Source organism: Coregonus lavaretus (genome assembly GCF_964263955.1).
Source record: "Coregonus lavaretus genome assembly, chromosome: 9".
Lineage (NCBI taxonomy): Eukaryota > Metazoa > Chordata > Actinopteri > Salmoniformes > Salmonidae > Coregonus > Coregonus lavaretus.
Window position 1 is genome coordinate 38,820,236 of NC_139996.1, and position 21,285 is coordinate 38,841,520.

Consider the following 21,285-nt stretch of genomic DNA (forward strand, 5'->3'; position numbering starts at 1 on the left):
TGTGTTGAGAAGCTTTCTGAAATTTTTGGATAGAGATTAAGAGTGAAGAGTGATAGTTGATCATTTTTTGGATATTATTCCATTCAAATTAGAGGAGACAGAGGAGGTATATTATAAATTGTTTTCTTGGTTTTATAACTTTATTTTTTGTGTCCAGTTAGTGCAATTCATTTAAATTTGCCTTGCTAACTTCAGTAGCCAGCTAGCTACCAGCTCAAGTGTGCAGTTTTCTCTGCCAGAATGGCCAACGCTGCCGAAAATGCCGAATTTTTGTTGAAGAACCCCTTTCATTCTCTGAGGTACACGGAAAAGGTGCGAATTAAATGCAAGAGTCGACCTCTGCCTGGAGATCAGTTTCATGAAGAAGGGTGAAAAGGTGAGGGCGTTCAATACCAACTGGTATCAAAAGTATAGCTGGTTAACAGAGAGTCTTTCATCAATCCGCCTGTATTGCTGGCCTTGCCTGCTTTATGGAAAGTCTGAGCCTTGGTTGAAAGGTGGGTACAGTGACCTGAAGAATATCGATCGTTCAGCTAAACGGCAAAACAAAAGCAGGCAGCATATAAATGCCCACATCAGATTGAAGCTTCTGGGGAAAAAGCAGTATCGATCATGACGAAGGTCTGCGTATTCAAACTGCGCAACACAACGAGAAAGTATGAAGAAACAGGGATGTTCTCGGTTTATCAACACCACTGAGTTTTTGGGCATGCAAGAATGTGCTTTTAGAGGACAAGACAAGAAGGAACGTTCAGCCAACAAGGGCAACTACAAGGAGCTTGCAGAAGAAATTGCACGTTCTGATGCTTTACTTTCTGAACATCTCGAACTTTCGACTGTCTTTTCTGGGATGTCGAAAACAATTCCGAATGATTTGATAGCTTCCATCGCGTCATCCATTAAAACTTGGATTAAAGAGAGAGGTTGACGCAGCGCATTTTTTCGCGTGCGCTCAAGTAGGCTTTCCACTTTCCTCGGGAATTTATTTAGCAAGGATGATAACACATAATCACTCCGGACAGACAAAAGCAAAAACTCATGACATAAATGTTGCAGCAGCCTAGGCTACACCTAAACATTAGAAATCTGGCATTCTGTATGGGATGAAACGACACTATTTTTCAGTTTGATCAACTGTAGGCTACTAATAAGAGCAGCTGCAAATAGCCTATGCGCCCTGTCCATCTGGTCAGGTAAACTAATTGGTAACGTTATGTATTTATAGTCCATTTGTGTGTCAGGAGAAAATGTGAATGTGATCAAATTTAGTTTATATTCAAAGTTGGGCTGGCTAGGCTGCCAATACTTTTTCAATCCAACATTATTAACTGTAATTAATCAATCAACATAATAGTGATGACAGATGTGAGTACATTTTTTATAAGGCCTACAGTTGCATAGGCCTGCATGATGCAAACAGCTGGTAGAGCACGGCGCTTGTAACGTCAAGGTAGTGGGTTCGATCCCCGGGACCACCCATACACAAAAAATGTATGCACGCATGACTGTAAGTCGCTTTGGATAAAAGCGTCTGCTAAATGTCATATTACATTATATTACATAAAGTTATATTGTCTATCAGTTGTTGTCTATGTGTCTGGGTAGAGGAAATACCCCTCCTAATCTAGTCTAAATATAATTTATATGAACAAATATAAGGTAGCTGCAGTTTGACAGGGTTTTCATCCCCCCTAGGGCCAGGAGTTTTTTTAAACCATGTGACCTGATTAGGAACAACTGGTCCCATCATAGGCCATATAAAACCTTTTTACAACTGATTAATCACTGTCATACCTTTTATAAGGTCCAGAGTTTTCCTAGTTAGGTTAACATATAAGGAAAAACTCCAGGCCCCAGGGGGTAAAAATTGCTCCACCGCTCTGGGACCTACGGTGCAACCAGTCTGCTTGCAGTTATCAGTTATCGTCAGGTACATTGCCTTGCAAAAGTATTCACCCCCCTTTGCGTTTTTCCTATTTTTATGTATTACAACCTGTAATTTAAATTGATTTTTATTTGGATTTCATGTAATGGACATACACAAAATAGTCCAAATTGGTGAAGAGAAATGAAAAAAATAACTTGTTTCAAAAAATTTGAACAAATAAATAACAGAAAATTGGTGCGTGCATATGTATTCACCCCCTTTGCTATGAAGCCCCCAAATAAGATCTGGTGCAATCAATTACCTTCAGAAGTCACATAATTAGTTAAATAAAGTCCACCTGTGTGCAATCTAAGAGTCACATGATCTGTCACATGATCTCAGTATATATACACCTGTTCTGAAAGGCCCCAGAGTCTGCAACACCAATAAGCAAGGGGCACCACCAAGCAAGCGGCACCATGAAGAGCAAGGAGCTCTCCAAACAGGTCAGGGACAAAGTTGTGGAGAAGTACAGATCAGGGTTAGGTTATAAAAAAAAGATCAGAAACTTTTAACATCCCACGGAGCACCATTAAATCCATTATAAAAAAATTGAAAGAATATGACACCACAACAAACCTGCCAAGAGAGGGCCGCCCACCAAAACTCACGGACCAGGCAAGGAGGGCATTAATCTGAGAGGCAACAAAGAGACCAAAGATAACCCTGAAGGAGCTGCAAATCTCCACAGCGGAGATTGGAGCATCTGTACATAGGACGACTTTAAGCCGTACACTCCACAGAGCTGGGCTTTACGGAAGAGTGGCCAGAATAAAGCCATTGCTTAAAGATAAAAATAAGCAAACAGGTTTGGTGTACGCCAAAAGGCATGTGGGAGACTCCCCAAACATATGGAAGAAGGTGCTCTGGTCAGATGAGACTAAAATTGAGCTTTTTGGCCATCAAGGAAAACGCTATGTCTGGCGCAAACCCAACATCTCTCATCAACACCATTACATTTACGTCATTTAGCAGACGCTCTTATCCAGAGCGACTTACATGAGCAATTAGGGTTAAGTGCCTTGCTTAAGGGCACATCAACAGATTTTTCACCTAGTCGGCTCGGGGATTAGAACCAGCGACCTTTCGGTTACTGGCACAACGCTCTTACCCACTAAGCTACCTGCCGCCCTAACACTAAGCTACCTGCCGCCCTACCTGCCGACCTAACACCATCCCCACAGTGAAGCACGGTGGTGGCAGCATCATGCTGTGGGGATGTTTTTCATTGGCAGGAACTGGGAAACTGGTCAGAATTGAAGGAATAATGGATGGCGCTAATTACAGGGAAATTCTTGAGGGAAACCTGTTTCAGTCTTCCAGAGAATTGAGACTGGGACAGAGGTTCACCTTCCAGCAGGACAATGACACTAAGCATACTGCTAAAGCAACACTTGGGTGGTTTAAGGGGAAACATTGAAATGTTTTGGAATGGCCTAGTCAAAGCCCAGACCTCAATCCAATTGAGAATCTGTGGTATGACTTAAAGATTGCTTTACACCAGCGGAACCCATCCAACTTGAAGGAGCTGGAGAAGTTTTGCCTTGAAGAATGGGCAAAAATCCCAGTGGCTAGATGTGCCAAGCTTATAGAGACTTTGGGGGGGTGAATAGTTATGCACGCTCAAGTTTTCTTTTTGTTTGTCTTATTTCTTGTTTGTTTCACAATAAAACATATTTTGCATCTTCAAAGTGGTAGGCATGTTGTGTAAATCAAACGATACAAACTCCCCAAAAAATCTATTTTGATTCCAGGTTGTAAGGCAACAAAATAGGAAAAATGCCAAGGGGGTGAATACTTTCGCAAGCCACTGTTTGTGGATGATCAGGGCTTTATTCAGGAACATTTCTTGGGCTACTTTGATGTGTCAAGTGGGTGAGATGCGCAGTCTGTTTGACTTTATGAATTTTGAGATGTCTGAGTTTAACTTCATAGAGAAACTCGTTGTCCAAACTTACGATGGCGCAGCTGTAATGGAATGTATCTGCTATTTGTATTTACAGCTAAATCCCCTCCTGTTCCCTGATTAAGAGGTGATGACTACTCCACTCCACTACCATTGTCAACTTTCTCCTGACATGAACTGAAGCCACGTCTCATGTGCCCGCTCATCCACTGGCACATTGAATGTTTCCCCTCCAAGCACTGCGAGTACCCCTATCAATTTTCTCTCATTACTGTATGTAGAGTCAATCACATACACAAACACATTCACATTATTACACATCAATGATTTTACTCCTTGCTTGGACTAACTCGTTCTTAGCTCTTTTGTCTAACTGTGTAGTGTGTTGTGTTATTGTTTTTTGTCTTCCCAGTCAAATCCTTTCCTGCACTGGTCAAGCCTTTGAACACCTCAACTCATGCCTCATACCCTCATTCAATCACTGCTGTGATCCTTTTCCAACACTGTGTAAGTGTTGTCCTTTTCCAACACCCCATAATATTGTACTATAAATGTCTTTATTAAATGCTTTAGGTTAAAATAATTAGTCTTTGACGATGTTTGAAACATACTTTGTCGTCTCTATTTCGTGGGTCTCCCATCCTCCTACATTTTTCAAGTCACCAGCCTCCACTGATCCATGACCATGTAGGCTGGAACTGGATCATGCATCCTCAATGGTTTAGCAGATAATAAATATTGCTTTAAGTGAAAACATGTGTGGACCTGTGCTGTGTAGTCAGTGCATGTATGTGGGAGTGACGCTGTCAGTATAGGTAGGGTCCTGCTCCTTGTTCATGTTTGGGGTTTTCATAATGTAGAGACAGGGTTAGGTTTTATATGGAGTGATGAACTTTGAACACTAGTCTTGCGCACTGGGGATGAAGGAGAGAGTGTGAGATGAGGAGTGGGGTTAGATTAATAGACTTGGGGCCTCTGGGTAAAAAAAAAAAAGGTGCACTACAGTAACACAAGTGTACAGCATACCTCCTAGCCATTCTCTATTCATCCAGGCTGTCGCTTGAAAGCAGGTCTGTCTTTTGAAGACTGCAGCACTATGTTGGGTGCTACTGTTTAAAGGGTCATGAATTAAAGTATACACTCTTAGAAAAGGGGTTCCAAAAGGGTTCTTCGACTGTCCCTATAGGAGAACCCTTTTTGGTTCCAGGTAAAACCCCTTTTTGGTTCCAGGTAGAAATCTTTTGGGTTCTGTGTAGAACTCAATAGGGTTCTTCCAGGAACTCACAAGGGTTCTTCAAAGGTACGATAGCACCTTATTGTCTAAGAGTGTAGCGACTCGGGTTAGCGCGCTGTAGCATGATACAATATGTAGTATTGTTTTGGTGAATGAGTCTGCCTCTCGCTCCTCTTCCTGCCATTTTCTTCTCCCTTCCTCCTCCCCCTTTACCTGCTCCTCTGCCCTCTTCTCCCTCCCCCTTAACCTGATCCTCTGCCCTCTTCTCCCTCCCCCTTAACCTGCTCCTCTGCCCTCTTCCCCCTCCCCCTTTTCCTATTCCTCCGCCCTCTTCTCCCTCCCCCCTTTCCTACTCCTCCGCCCTCTTCTCCCTCCCCCTTTTCCTGCTCCTCCGCCCTCTTCTCCCTCTCCCTTTTGCCTGCTCCTCCGCCCTCTTCTCCCTCTCCCTTTTGCCTGCTCCTCCGCCCTCTTCTCCCTCTCCCTTTTGCCAGCTAATCTGCCCTCTTCTCCCTCCCCCTTACCTGCTCCTCTGCCCTCTTCTCCCTCTCCCTTTTGCCTACTCCTCCGCCCTCTTCTCCCTCTCCCTTTTGCCTACTCCTCCGCCCTCTTCTCCCTCCCCCTTTTCCTACTCCTCTGCCCTCTTCTCCCTCCCCCTTTACCTACTCCTCCGCCCTCTTCTCCCTCCCCCTTTTCCTGATCCTCTGCCGTCTTCTCCCTCCCCCTTTTTTCCTACTCCTCCGCCCTCTTCTCCCTCCCCCTTTTCCTACTCCTCCGCCCTCTTCTCCCTCCCCCTTAGCCTGCTCCTCCACCCTCTTCTCCCTCTCCCTTTTGCCTGCTCCTCTGCCCTCTTCTCCCTCCCCCTCTACCTGCTCCTCCGCCCTCTTCTCCCTCCCCCTTCTCCTGCTCCTCCGCCCTCTTCTCCCTCTCACTGCTCCTCCGCCCTCTTCTCCCTCCCCCTTTCGCCTACTCCTCCGCCCTCTTCTCCCTCCCCCTCTGCCTGCTCCTCCGCCCTCATCTCACTCCCCCTCTCCTGCTCTTCCGCCCTCTTCTCCCTCCCCCTCCCTCTGCTCCTCTGCCCTCATCTCCCTCCCCCTCTGCCTGCTCTTCCACCCTCTTCTCCCTCCCCCTCTTCCTGCTCCTCCGCCCTCTTCTCCTCCACCGTTCCCAAAAAATAAGAGCAGGGTCCCTAGAGTCCACTCTGGTTCCATGGCTACCACGTGTCAGTGTGCTTTGAAGAACTGTAATGTTTTTCTAGGCTGAGAAAGCGCTGCTGTCTCTTTTCCTCTCTCTCCTGGTTGTTCAGTGAGAAACCCAGAGGTTAGATAAATAGGAGGCTGGGCATGAGGTGGTGCAGCTCGGGTTTCTGTCACGCTGGGTTGCTTTGAAACACATTTGTCCAGGGCTGCATCCGGCGTGATGCTGGGGTTGGAGGAGCGTGGAGGGAATCACAACAGTGGTGCTGTGGGACGCTGCTACTGTAGGCTGGCTGGGAGGATGGATGGCTGGAGAGAGACACAGGGGACCACTGACCCATTAGGACACAAATAAGCAACAAGTAGATTCTGTGTTATTGCACCAGTGATTTTAGGTTAGATTTCATCTTGATATAGAATACATGTGTATAAAATTGCATTGTAGTTTTCAATCATCCATTTTATAGTATGGTACTTATACAAAGGCAATAATATGTATTTTCAACAGATAATTAAGAAAAATCTTACTGAAATCCATTGTATATCACCTTCAAAGACCCACCAGGCAGGAGACCTACAGAGAAGGAACACCCGTGATATGTGTTATAGAGATTCCTGCCAAGGGCAATAGGCAGTAATGACTGAGGTTGACAGAGGTAATAAAACATCTAAATTTAGTTTCTCTAATCCTGCAGGAGCTCTAATGTGGGTTAATTTACAATATGCTAACAACAAAGATTAATTCCCCTGGAAGCTTTTAGCTTCAGCATTACTTTGACCACACTTGATCGATTGCTATGACTTTGCTTGACCTGGAAGTGGTATTCCTTTCAAGGCAAAAGCATTAGAAATATGTCAAGTTTTGGACATTGCGAAATACAGTACCAGTCAAAAGTTTGGACACACCTACTCATTCAAGGGGTTTTCTTTATTTGTACTATTTTCTACATTGTAGAATAATAGTGAATACATCAAAACTATGAAATAACACATGGAATCATGTAGTAACCAAAAAAGTGTTAAACAAATCTAAATATATTTTAGATTCTTCAAAGTAGCCACCCTTTGCCTTGATGACAGCTTTGCACACTCTTTGCATTCTCTCAACTAGCTTCACCTCGAATGCTTTTCCAACAGTCTTGAAGGAAGTTCCCACATATGCTGAGCACTTGTTGGCTGCTTATCCTTCACTGCGGTCCAACTCCTCCCAAACCATCTCAATTGGGTTGAGGTCGGGTAATTGTGGAGGCCAGGTCATCTGATGCAGCACTCCATCACTCTCCTTCTTGGTCAAATAGCCCTTACACAGCCTGGAGATGTGTTGGGTCATTGTCCTGGTGAAAAACAAATGATAGTCCCACTAAGCGCAAACCAGATGTAATGGCGACTCGCTGCAGAATGCTGTGGTAGCCATGCTGGTTAAGTGTGCCTTGAATTCTAAATAAATCATAGACAGTGTCACCAGCAAAGCACCTACACACCTCCTCCATGCTTCACGGTGGAAACCACACATGCAGAGATAATCCGTTCACCTACTCTGCATCTCACAAAGACACGGCGGTTGGAACCAAAAATCTCACATTTGGACTCATCAGACCAAAGGACAGATTTCCACCGGTCGAATGTCCATTGCTCGTGTTTCATGGCCCAAGCAAGTCAATTCTTCTTATTGGTGTCCTTTAGTAGTGGTTTCTTTGCAGCAATTTGAACATGAAGGCCTGATTCACGCAGTCTCCTCTGAACAGTTGATGTTGAGATGTGTCTGTTACTTGAACTCTGTGAAGTATTTATTTGGGCTGCAATCTGAGGTGCAGTTAACTCTAATGAACTTATCCTCTGCAGCAGAAGTAACTCTGGGTCTTCCTTTCCTGTGGTGGTCCTCATGAGCGCCAGTTTCATCATAGCCCTTGATGGTTTTTGCGACTGCAATTGAAGAAACTTTAAAAGTTCTTGATATTTTCCGGATTTACTTACATTCATGTCTTAAGGTAATGATGGACTGTCATTTCTCTTTGCTTATTTGAGCTGTTCTTGCCATAATATGGACTTGGTCTTTTACAAAATAGGGCTATCTTCTGTATACCAGCCCTACCTTGTCACAACACAACTGATTGGCTCAAACGCATTAAGAAGGAAAGAAATTCCACAAATTGACATTTTAGTCATTTAGCAGACGCTCTTATCCAGAGCAACTTACAGTTATTGAGGGCATACATTATTTTTTTATTTTTCATACTGGCCCCCCGTGGGAATCGAACCCACAACCCTGGCGTTGCAAACGCCATGCTCTAACAACTGAGCCAGCCATTCCCTCCCCTACCCTGGACGAATTGTGCGCCGCCCCATGGGTCTCCCGGTCGCAGCCAGCTACGACAGAGCCTGGATTTGAACCAGGATCTCTAGTGGCACAGCTAGCACTGCGATGCAGTGCCTTAGACCACTGCGCCACTCGGGAGGTTATGCAATTGAAATGCATTCCAGGTGACTACCTCATGAAGCTGGTTGAGAGAATGCCAAGAGTGTGCAAAGCTGTCATCAAGGCAAAGGGTGGCTACTTTGAAGAATCTGAAATATGAAATATATTTTCATTTGTTTAACACTTTTCTTGTTACTACATGATTCCATATGTGTTATTTCATAGTTTTGATGTCTTCACTATTATTCTACAATGTAGAAAATAGTAAAAATAAGAAAAACCCTGGAAGTAGGTGTGTCCAAACTTTTGACTGGTACTGTGCATTTAAAGTTTGTTTATTCAGATGGTGGGGCCATTATCATGAAAGAATAGTGCTTCATTTGTCAAGTAGAGGGCACTGTTGTCATAGTGATTCAAACGCATTTACAATGGATGTTTATTTTTGGTTTCAATGGCTGAATGAACAAAGGACAATTTAAAAACCACTGTGTACATATTTTGGCTTGCCACATGACATTATATATTGCTTATATTCAAGTGATCAACCCTTGAACAATTAATCTAATATAGTTTGTTGCTGCAATACTGGGCCTACACAAGACTGCACACATTAAATGTTTTGTGTAGAAGGCACTGCTATTACACCTTAAGTTAATTAAGTGAATATGTTCTCAAACAACAGTCTCTTTCAGAGACTACACTATAGAACAGCAATCCTACCAGAACCTATTTTGATAACACTTTACATTACAGTAGAGGGGATATAACATGGTAACCAGTTGTAATTGGCCCAAGAATCAGAATACAAAATTACAAGATAAGGGGTGTGCCACAAACATTTCCAGATGTATACATTATTTAGCATGGTGGTGGTGTGTGGGGTGGAATGTCTGAACATGCTGCATAAAATATGAAAGATGACTGCTGCAAGCTGTATAATGTATGACAGATGCCAGCCTGGCCAGGCAGCAGCCAGTGTGTAATGTCACGTCGATATTGGTAGACTATTTAGCTGTGAACTGCATGCAGTCAGAGACCATGGGTTTCTGGAGGTGGTGATACAACAAAACATGACTTTGTGCTCTAGAACAACAGTTAGCTAATATAGATGTATTTATTTTTCAATCGCACAACACCATTTTCAGATTAGTTGAAAATATAAGTGTGCTGATCGAAGTGTGAATGGTCTTAGTTGGATCCTGTTGGTTCCTATACAGCAGGGTTTGCCCTGTAGGGGAAGGTTACCTGGCCACATGTCATATGGTACATACAACCCCTTCAGTCATGGCAGGCTGGCGGTGGGTCTATGGTCTGATCCAACTAGTGGTATAGTGCTGACTGTGCTGGTTGCTGGCTGTGAGTGGGTGTTGCAGGGAGGCTGACAAGATATATGGAGGGAGTCTGCTCTGCACTCCTCCACTCATGGGGAAAGGCCTCCACTATCTGATTAGCATTCAGCTAGTGCCCAGACTGCATCAAGAAACTCTGCTGCTCCACACACCACACTCCCTCCCGTACACCTCTCTCTCACTCACTCTCTCGCCCGCCCGCTCTATCTCTCTCTTGCTCCCTCTCTCTCTCATCTTTCTGCTGGACTGGGAGGACCCTCCAATACAAAGGGAATGCCGTGCAGGGGTCTTCCGGGTTCCAGGATGAAGGTAAACAAAATTCCATCTTCCTTGCTTTTATAACTTGGCTGAACTATTGTAGTTTTTTTTTAAAGCTAATCGATACTGGTTGGACTCACTGGGCGTACACTAAGTTCTGCATGATGATTTTACAGAGGATCCTCATTACATAACTGCTGTGGGAATATCAGTGTACTTATATGGAAAGCATACTACAGCATAATAGTGTTTTTGAAGAATTACCTCTTGTCCTGTTAGTCTATTAGCATTACTTAATGACTTAATGCTGACTCTCCAGAAAGCTAATTTGATACATTGATAGGTGAACAGGTGTTACATATGTAAAAAAGATGGTGCTGTTACAGTCGGCCATGAGATTAGCAATTCTCTGCTTACACCGTCCTAAGGTGGGGCTGCACCTGTAGCTTATTGCAACTTTTGATTTGTTAGATGTAGAATACAAATAGAGAATATTCCTTTTTTTCAGTCTATCAAAGCTCTCCGTCTAGTTGGGGTGTTTGTTGTGCTCTGATTCTGTAGGGTTGGGGTTGCAGTATTTCATGAATCTTTCTTTTTCTTTCGATTTTCACATAACATTAACATCCCATGATTGTGGAAATAGTTCGATTAATACAGCATGAAGTTTATTTGTCACTTTGTCTAAACATCATGAGGTGTCTGAAAATAATATTTATTGAAAGAAGTGTTATAGCCTTGAGAGTATAAGTATCGTGGTACTGTCCCCTGTAGCTCAGTTGGTAGAGCATGGTGCTTGCAACGCCAGGGTTGTGGGTTCGTTTCCCACGGGGGGCCAGTATGAAAATGTATGCATTCACTAACTGTACGTTGCTCTGGATATGCTAAATGACTAAAATGAGGTTTGTGATTAAAGCCTTAATTTCCTCAGTGCATCCACAATGTCCCATTTATTCAAAGGAAAATGAATGAAGCAAATCCAGTTTTCAGAAGGAAATATTCCATCCACAGCCCACTATTCTAACGAAGGCTGTGGATATGGATGATGGGTATCACTTGGATGTACAAAACTAATACAAATATAAAATGAATTTGTTCTCAAGCCGGTTGTTTTGATGGAGTTAATTGGGAGGTGACGTGTCCACGTAGCCCAAATGATTCATGAAAAACAAACACCATTTCAGTGATCTGACGTTTCATATTGCATCTCTCTCTCTTCTGTAATGTGAGGGGTTTGAAAACCGCCAATTCACCATTCTGCACTTTGTTTGCTAACTGTCTGTTGAGTTCTGTCCCTCCCTCCCTGTTCTCTGCAGACGTTGGCCCAGGTGTAGCTATGATGCCATTACCCATGGTCTAGGTCAGTCAGTACAAGGTAATTAATCAGAGTAATGAGGGCTGAAGGCTAAGACGGGACACAGAAGGCACTGACACTACAGGGGAGCTAACACGACTCACAGATATGCAGTCCATCATTATCATAGCTTTCATTACTCTCACATTCCCCATAACATCACAAGGGATATGGCCTTGTATAATTATAGGGATTGCCAATCAAGAACAGGGCAAGAGCCGCAGGCACTGGTGATTCATCCTTACATCCCATTAGTGATGAAGGGTTATGCTCTCAGGATACTTAGCGCAGTGAATATACTGAGTGTACAAAACATGCTCTTTCCATGACATAGACTGACCAGGTGAATCCAGGTAAAAGCTATGATCCCTTATTGATGTCACTTGTTAAATCCACTTCAATCAATGTAGATGAAGGGGAGGAAACAGGTTAAAGAAGGATTTTTAAGCCTTGAGACAATTGAGGCATGGATTGTGTATACAGTGGGGAAGAAAAGTATTTAGTCAGCCACCAATTGTGCAAGTTCTCCCACTTAAAAAGATGAGAGAGGCCTGTAATTTTCATCATAGGTACACGTCAACTATGACAGACAAAATGAGAGAAAAAAATCCAGAAGATCACATTGTAGGATTTTTAATGAATTTATTTGCAAATTATGGTGGAAAATAAGTATTTGGTCACCTACAAACAAGCAAGATTTATGGCTCTCACAGACCTGTAACTTCTTCTTTAAGAGGCTCCTCTGTCCTCCACTCGTTACCTGTATTAATGGCACCTGTTTGAACTTTTTATCAGTATAAAAGACACCTGTCCACAATCTCAAACAGTCACACTCCAAACTCCACTATGGCCAAGACCAAAGAGCTGTCAAAGGACACCAGAAACCAAATTGTAGACCTGCACCAGCCTGGGAAGACTGAATCTACAATAGGTAAGCAGCTTGGTTTGAAGAAATCAACTGTGGGAGCAATTATTAGGAAATGGAAGACATACAAGACCACTGATAATCTCCCTCGATCTGGGGCTCCACGCAAGATCTCACCCCGTGGGGTCAAAATTATCACAAGAACGGTGAGCAAAAATCCCAGAACCACACGGGGGGACCTAGTGAATGACCTGCAGAGAGCTGGGACCAAAGTAACAAAGCCTACCATCAGTAACACACTACGCCGCCAGGGACTCAAATCCTGCAGTGCCAGACGTGTCCCCCTGCTTAAGCCAGTACATGTCCAGGCCCGTCTGAAGTTTGCTAGAGTGCATTTGGATGATCCAGAAGAGGATTGGGAGAATGTCATATGGTCAGATGAAACCAAAATAGAACGTTTTGGTAAAAACTCAACTCGTCGTGTTTGGAGGACAAAGAATGCTGAGTTGCATCCAAAGAACACCATACCTACTGTGAAGCATGGGGGTGGAAACATCATGCTTTGGGGCTGTTTTTCTGCAAAGGGACCAGGACGACTGATCCATTCAAAATAGGTATAAATGCAGTGGGTGGTCATTAATTTGCCTGCCATAGTGCCTTTCAACTGTGTAAAGCAGGAGAATACACACTCCGCCCCCACACCTCAACACCTGGTTTCTCTCATGGTTGCCAGACAGGTAGCTGGGTCGTTCCACCAATTCGGTGCCTTTTGAGATGTGTAACTTGGTGGGGGAAAAAACATTTGATTTCACCTAACTTTAACATTCTGTCATAAAGAGTACATGCTTAACATAATAAAAAAACATGTTTTCCCATCTCAAGAAGTTAAATAAACAAACGAGTGAAGTAAGCGGCTATTAAGTGCCAAATATAGTAACAAGGTTAACCGGAATAACCGGTAAAAAAAAAAAAAAGGAATATTTTCACCATATTAAAATGAGAGTTCAGTTAACGTAACAGGGTTGACCTTAAAATTAGGAACAGTTTTTTTTTAAACCTTAAACTGAATCACTAATCACATGAAATAATTAATACTTTTCTTTGTCAAAGCTACAAAAATAACTAGGGCTTTACGATGATGGTGAAAACTTGGTTACATTTTCCTGGAAGTCACAGCAGGTGCACGGAGGGACATGTCCAAATGCTGAATTTTGGCTCTTTACCAAGTCTTTATTCATATAAAACATCAGATTGATTTAATTCTCTATGTGATTTATATTAAAGGGCACTTAATTGAATATAACAGGCTTTTAAAATGCAATATTGGTGCACAATTTCTACATAAAAAGAACGCAAAAAGGCACTCATTTCGTGGAACGACCCAGCTCTCTGTTATCCTTTGTTCTCCTTTTAGGCTTTTGAAGCATCTCCCTCTATTCCCTGGGCTAGATAAAGGGGAGGCAGACACAAGCCCTGATAATTATTTTTGTGGTGTGCAGAGAGGGTTGTGAACCAGGGAAATTATTCAAAGTTAGAACACAATTAATTACCTTACCTAACAGAGAAACACTATTAGCGTAGTGTAGGATTATGTCATTTAAATCATCTGTACTGCGTTTGGTGGTTATCGTTTATTTGTGGATATTAATGAACTTGTGTTATTTAATGATAAATACTGTGGTGGGTGTTAATTATCCTGTGTTCAGGGGTTGATGCCAAATTAGCCTGTGTTGTCTGGTAACTGCCATCTGTTTGTAGGAAATTATCATATGTTGGGAAGGAGGTTTAGTGGCACTGTGTGAGTGTGTTCTACAGCCCACGGTAGTAAAGCATACATTATCCCTGTTTAGCGGTGGTTGATCCAGGAGAGATGACAGGCTCCGCAGAAGAAATGGAGAGAGACACTCCTCTGGGTCCAGGCTGATTTATGAGAGAGAAAGGGAGGGAGCTAGAGGGCCCATCCATCTCATTCTTCCAGGACCCTCCCCTACAGTGCACAACCTGTCACTGATCGAGGGAGCTGAGAGGTACCATCACTCAAGCAATGCAGCATTTTCTCATCTGCATATAAACGCATGGGAAATTCACTCCCTGTACTATGGCAGAAAATCTTGAGGTGGCGAGCAGAGCAATCCCTATAAGGTTTAAAGATCGGCTGAACTCACCGATTCCACTTGTTTTTTTTTGCAGCTCATTAAGAAAAACTATATTTGCTTCATTTGTTGATGTGGGTGTGTTATGTTCGCAAAATCTTACACAGGCAGTTATGGTTGTTTGTCCCCCTTGAGTCACGGTAGCAACATCTCACCCTCAAAATAGTCAGAATTAATCAAGTTAATTAATGAAGATGCATCAAGAAATCTCAACAAAAAAAAACTTGATGTTTTTTGCAGAGGGGGTCTTAGTTGCGCAATTTTCGATTTAGTTAAGGTGTTTTTTGCATTATTTCTCAAGTTAAAAAAATTGCATAAACTAGTAGTTCACTGCAGACAGTATCGTGTCAGCTGCTGCGCAGGACTGATTTCTGAGAACATGTCTACAACTTCATCAGCAAGCTGTCAAAATATTCTAAATAAAGCAGAGGCTGCACGCTGTTTATCAGTAACAAAACTAGCTAGCTAGCAGGCACATTGAGCAGGCAGGCCATGTTAGCTAAATCAGCATTTTAAGTCACTGGCAAGTGCTAAAGTGCTTTTTTTGTTTTTACAACGTTCTCTCTATCTATTACACGTGTGTGTCTGTCTGGCAGTGTTTCATAGTTAATCATGTTACAAAGCAGGTTGCGGTGGAACACAAGATGCTCGCCAATGGGTTTAGAATTATGGAATATTGACAGTTGGGATGCAAGTGTGCATTGTCCCAAAAATGATTTTGCCCAAAACAGTGGCAGACTGGAGTGATCACTATCAAACACATCAGCAAGTGGCCACTCCATAAAGGGCTTAGGGGCCAAGTGTTATTTCAACATAACATTGGCAACGTGTTGTCTTACGTTAACAAGTCCGAGGCGCTGCGGAATGTGGGCTGGTCTGTCTCACTGTCTGTAGGTTCTGCCGTACAATTGGATAGAGTACGATCAGTGCAGCTGTTTCTCTGTGCATGACACTTCTCCCTAGGTGTTAACATTCAATGTTAGTGGGCATGATCGTAATCAAAACCCAAACCTCAAATATCCAATAGCTCTTGGAATGTAACAGCTTCCACAAATCCCGCAAATATCAATTTTGGAAGATACTGACTTTATCGCCAAAATTATGCTATTTACACATTGTAGTCAATTTTTTACACTAAAATCAATGTTTCTATCGATGCAACATATGCCGTTTTCAACCAGAGAAGTCGCTTTTTTTGCTCATCTGCCCTTTAATGAAACGCAGCCGCATTGATATAATCAAAGTGGTTATGCATACAAAGGCGATTGGATGGCCACTGGAGAAATATAAACCAGCCAGGGCTTATGAATTGAACTCAACAAAATCACACCAGAGACAATAATTAAACGCTGCTTCATTCCACGAGCCTAGTGTAACCCCTAGCTCTATCTGCTTCAGAGAGCCTCCTCCCTGACACACTGGGTCAGTTGGAATCAAAGCTTATCGATCCTGTGTTGGTGGTTACAACAACTGAATGCGTCGGCTATGCATACTGATGTCACGAACCTTCGCAGTGCAAGGATTCTAAGGGTGTGTGTAGTTAATTTAAGTCTTAAACAGACAGGTATGAATGGGATTGGTGAGTGGTACCATAGTAATGGTCAGTGATGATGAAGACAGAGTCTATGACCTATATTTAGTTGATGATGGTTCTTCTGCTTGACTGACTATTTGTGGAAGTAATCCTCTTTTGAGCAGAATTATATGGCATGGGGATTAGGGATCTTTCCCCCTGCTCTGTGTGGGCCATCTACTCTCCATAATGATGTTCTAGCAGACAGCAGCAGGACAGACCAACTGGCCCTCTCCAGGGGTGGGCCCTCCTGCCTGCCTGCAGGGAGGGGCTTAGGGGGAATCACCCACGTCACAGCTGTGCAGTTAGGGCAGAACTCAATTTTAGGACTATAGCGGAAATCCTACTACACAATTTGAGAAGCATTTACGTATATAATCATAGACCGTTATTATACAAGGGATGTATGCTGAATGAAAAAGAGTGCCACCTACTGGTGGTTGACTCCGATAGAAGTGCCGGTTTAGATATAGGTGCACTTGTCCCAGTGTCCCGATAAGAGGACAGAAATGACCAGTAAGACAGGTGTACAGAACACACGTTTATTGCCATACTCAAGACAGGCTCACACACACAGCAAACAGGAAGAGGACTGATGGTAGTGAATAGTGGTTTTCTGTAGGACAGAAGATATATATTACAACAGTGTGATAGCAGTGTTGGCTATACAGTAGTAATACATTTACATTTTAGTCATTTAGCAGACGCTCTTATCCAGAGCAATTAGGGTTAAGTGCCTTGCTTAAGGGCACATCGACAGATTTTCACCTAGTCGGCTCGGGGATTAGAACCAGCGACCTTTCCGTTACTGGCACAACGCTCTTACCCACTAAGCTACCTGCCACCCAATAGCAGTGATGCAGTATATACAAAGCAGCAATGGCATAGCAATGGGCTAGCACACAACAGTAATGGCTATAGTAGCATTAGTGGTGCTATCATGGTAATATTATTGGCTGGTAATAAATATACAGTAACACACAGGGCCTACTAGGCTAAACTGCTATAGAGCAGTAATGCAGGCGAACAAGCTACATAGCACAAATGATAGCAGGATGCAATTAGTGACTAGCACAGTATACAATACATACAGGCTAGCAGGACAAGGGCTAGTAGGCCTAAGGCTATAAGTTAGCATCAGGGCAAGTTAAGATCAGTGTTGACGGCTATAAAGTCTAGGATGCTAACGTGCTAACAAGTGGCCATGTTGGATGTGGCTATGACCATATCAGGAAGTGACCAGGCTGTGATGATGTCACTGGTCGGCCATTTTAGGTGAGGATATACAATGACATGACTGGCAGCCATCTTGGTCCATAGAAAGCAATGGGCTGAGATTTTCCCTCATGGCTGAACATAAAGGTACACAGAACTATGCTAAAGGACAAACTGTGTGAAGTATGTAACATGGGATTACAGGAGGCAATCCTGTCATATACATATCTTAAGGAAGCATACTAACAAAGCAATAGCAGCATATAACATGTATACAGATCAAATACACACAAACCCCTAACAAAGTCCACTTACATGTTCAGTGATGCACTAACACACAGTTGGGGAAGTCCAAGGAAGGCTTGTCCATTCAGGAAAGGTCCAGTGATGAGTTGTAATGAAGGACAGGAGTCTACAGAGACCTTCTCAACCTGCCCTCCTGGAAACAAACTAAAGCACAAGCAGGAATGGGGGTTTGTTACCCCCAAGCAGGTAGAGCCTGTGATTGGCTGGCCCTGGTCAGCTGACTGAGTTCCCTGGCAAACTGGTCCCTAACACATAGGTGTGAAGTGCCCTATGCGACTGGCCAATAGGGTCAGGCTGAGGCGGGGGATGGTAGCCTACCTCAGCAGTGTCTCTTCCAGGGCCAGAGAGAGGGTTTTTAACACTGAGGATAGGAAGTGCCAGAAGTTTTATCCTAATGATGTGCTTTTCATGGCTCATCTGGGATGGAGAATGTCATTCTATCCATTTGATCATTTCTGCAAATGTTCAGTTGAATGTCACTGGAAATAGGAAATAGAAAGTGGGCACCGAGTGCTGTTTTAGACCGACGGGCCATTTCACCTCACAGATGAAGGCCACTACAGCCATTTCTTCCTCAAATTATTTCTATTGAACAAAGTACATCATGTAATCTACATTTGTTGGACAACTTGGTGGCATTCTGATTGACCATTTTATGAAAAAACATATTATTAAGACAACTTTTTAAATCTTGGAAGACAACCACCTTCATTTTCAGTATAGTACCTCTGGCAGAGTAAACAACAGCCACAGCATCTGTCTGTGAAAGTCAGAGACCAGGGTCCCCCTGTGCCCAGCCTTTTAATGAGGACAATAGGTGGTGCTCCATATGGACTGCCCTTGGTGCTTTATCCACACACACACACACACACACACAAACAGACACTCAGGAAGACAGACAGCAGAGAATAGAGGGCCATTGAATCTTCACTGCTGATTTGGGAAAGGTGAACCTCTCTGGACAGAAATCTGTGGGCGAGCGAGGCTGTTTAATCTAATCCCGACTGTGAACTTTTATCCCATTATAATAGCAAGTTATTTATCACTGAACAATTCTACCCAAGGAACTCTCATCAGTTAAGATAAATGAGGATTATGACAGGTTTGCTTCAATTACCTGTCATTTTATCATACAAACAGCAAAAAAGATTACAGTGTTATTAAGTGCTATTGTAAAACATTAAAGTGTGGAAGCTTACAGTTGTATTTGACAGTACGCTGCCTGCATCCTCCTGTGTGTAACTCCATCTTTGAGAGGAGCCAGAGCAGCATAGACATTCTGCAATAACTCACCTGTCCTGTGTGACATTGCAGAGCCCCTGCTCCTGAAAACCCATCTCAAAGTGTCAGAAGACCAGCAGCACCTCTGAGCTGCCTCTCCTCCCGCTGTCTATTGTAGAAGTACAGCAGCAACATCCACTTCCACTTTAACCTAAATCATGGAGGCGGGTTACCCAACACCCACCCTTCCTCCCCACTAGTCACCCATCTGCCAGCCTCAATCCTTCCTGCTCTCTGCTCTCCTCTCATTTTCACTCTCACTCCATCACGCACACACATACAAACGCAGATCAGCGCAGCAGTGTGTCTCTCCCTGCTGCCGGGGAGGTGGTGCGAGCTTGTTGTTGCAGAGAGGCTGGGTGGACTCTACCATTGTGTGTGTGATGGGGTGGGCGTGATCAGGGATAGGGAGCTCCTCCTTTGATGAGTGGGGCGGATAACAGGCGGGGACCCTATTCTGTTCCTGAGCTGTAGACTGGAGCTAGAGGAGGGTATCCTCTGTGTTACTTTACTACCGTAGGCCCCGGTCCTGGATTTGACCCCTTTCATGGGATGCTTTGGTCTTTATCAAAAGGAGGAATAACTGTTTTGATGCCAACTCTGGTAAGAGAACTGATTACTGCATTCTAATCTCTTGATTTTAAAATAGATTCTGACAGAATAATTAATGGTGTTTTTATCCTTTAAAAAACAGAGGAAAAGGCTGAAGATGCTGTCTCAAAGAGCCCTGCGCTTTTCAGCAAACTTTTTATATCTCAAAATAGAAATCATCTCAGGGTACTTTTGAGAATCCTTAAAGATAAGCAAATGCGATAAACAGTGTATATAAATGTAAAACATGTCTTTGAAATGAATGAGGAGGACCACTCATTTTTAACATGCGAGCATGAAACTCCAATTTCATCAAGATAGATTACGGGTGATATTACACAATCAATAGATATATTTCAGATACACTTTGCCCTGAAATGTATTGATGCATTAATGTAGCATTGCCGATGAAAATGTATTTGATACCACTGTTAGGGTATGAAATCATGACCAGAATAGCTAGGATGTGAAAACAAAGTCTAAAGGGAGATACATCTATTGACCTTTTTTTACATTTCCCATGTACTGTAATTTCACAAACATACTCATGAAAGATGGATTGCCATAGGTTCCAGCATGATTAATTTTCACGGTAGTGTGCATTAAAAGTAGCTATGGATGAGAGCATTTCGATCTTAGTCAAATAATGTACCAGGAGTTTGTTGCTGTGTTCTATGCTACATAGATCACAGAAGTGATTTGATGCTGCATCTAAATGAGTGTAGGTTCCGCTGCTCTACTTAGCTGGGCTGTACTTAGAGAGTGTGTGTGAGGGGGCAGGGTGCTTGCTGCACTGGAAAGGAAAGTGTATTACTTATCCATAATAAATGTCTTGCCTACGCAAGCCAAAAGCGAAGCATGGCGGTGCCTTACTGTCTTTAGATCACATAGCCAGAACTGGCCTGTCAGCACGTCATCCTCCTCCTAACGAGACAACAGCCAGAGATCCCACTTCCATTCTCTCTTATCCTGCTGTCATGAGGATAGTGTTGACAGATGGGAGGGGTAGGAGTGTAATGGGACGCCCATCATAAGGGCTGTCCATGCCAGGTCACAGAGGTCAGTGGGCCCAGAGTGGTCCTTAGGTAATTCAGTCATGTTTTGTCTCTATTCCACATTAATCTTGATCACGATCAGACAGAAGATGGTATGTGGGTAACAGCTACATGAAATCCTCCAGAGCAATAGCTCCAACTTTTAGATGTTGACAGGGTCTCTTAGATGATTATATCTCTAGATTGGTTAGTGTGCTTTGATAGGGCTAATATGGTTTGTACCAATACAGTCTGGCTGGGGAAATGTGTGTTTGATCAAAATAGACAGGTTAATGAGACTCGATATTGAGCAATAGGACGAACCATCAATGCTTTGTTGCCACAGGTTCTGTAGTTAACTTCGATGCCCAAGGGAAATCACACAATCCAAGGTCTACTTTTGCTCGGTGACGATTTATCCACCATTGTTGATCTATACAGGGACAATATGTAGATTCTAAAAAGTGAAAACACCAGGACTATGGTCAAATCAGGTACGAATACGTCAGGCATAAAGTAAAAACCCCAAACAAATAGAACTAAATAGATTAATACGAAATAATTATAGAGGTAATTTCATCTGTTTGAACATGAAGGTCAATATATTTTGAGAAATGTTGATTGTTCTTAAAC

The 21,285-nt window shown here is 43.1% G+C and overlaps 1 protein-coding gene across 2 annotated transcripts in view; it reads left to right on the forward strand.

The window, feature by feature from the left end:
• The first annotated feature begins 606 nt into the window (after positions 1-606).
• The window catches only part of LOC311135222 (synaptic vesicle glycoprotein 2B-like), a 47,423-nt gene continuing 26,744 nt past the window's right edge, over positions 607-21,285 (forward strand). The window contains exons 1-2 of one of the 2 annotated variants that reach the window (XM_084169157.1): positions 607-4,106; positions 4,246-4,340. The gene's annotated coding sequence lies outside the window, so the exon portion shown is untranslated. Of the gene's footprint in view, positions 4,341-21,285 lie in introns of both variants that reach the window. The other variant, XM_084169158.1, reaches the window with a different exon arrangement.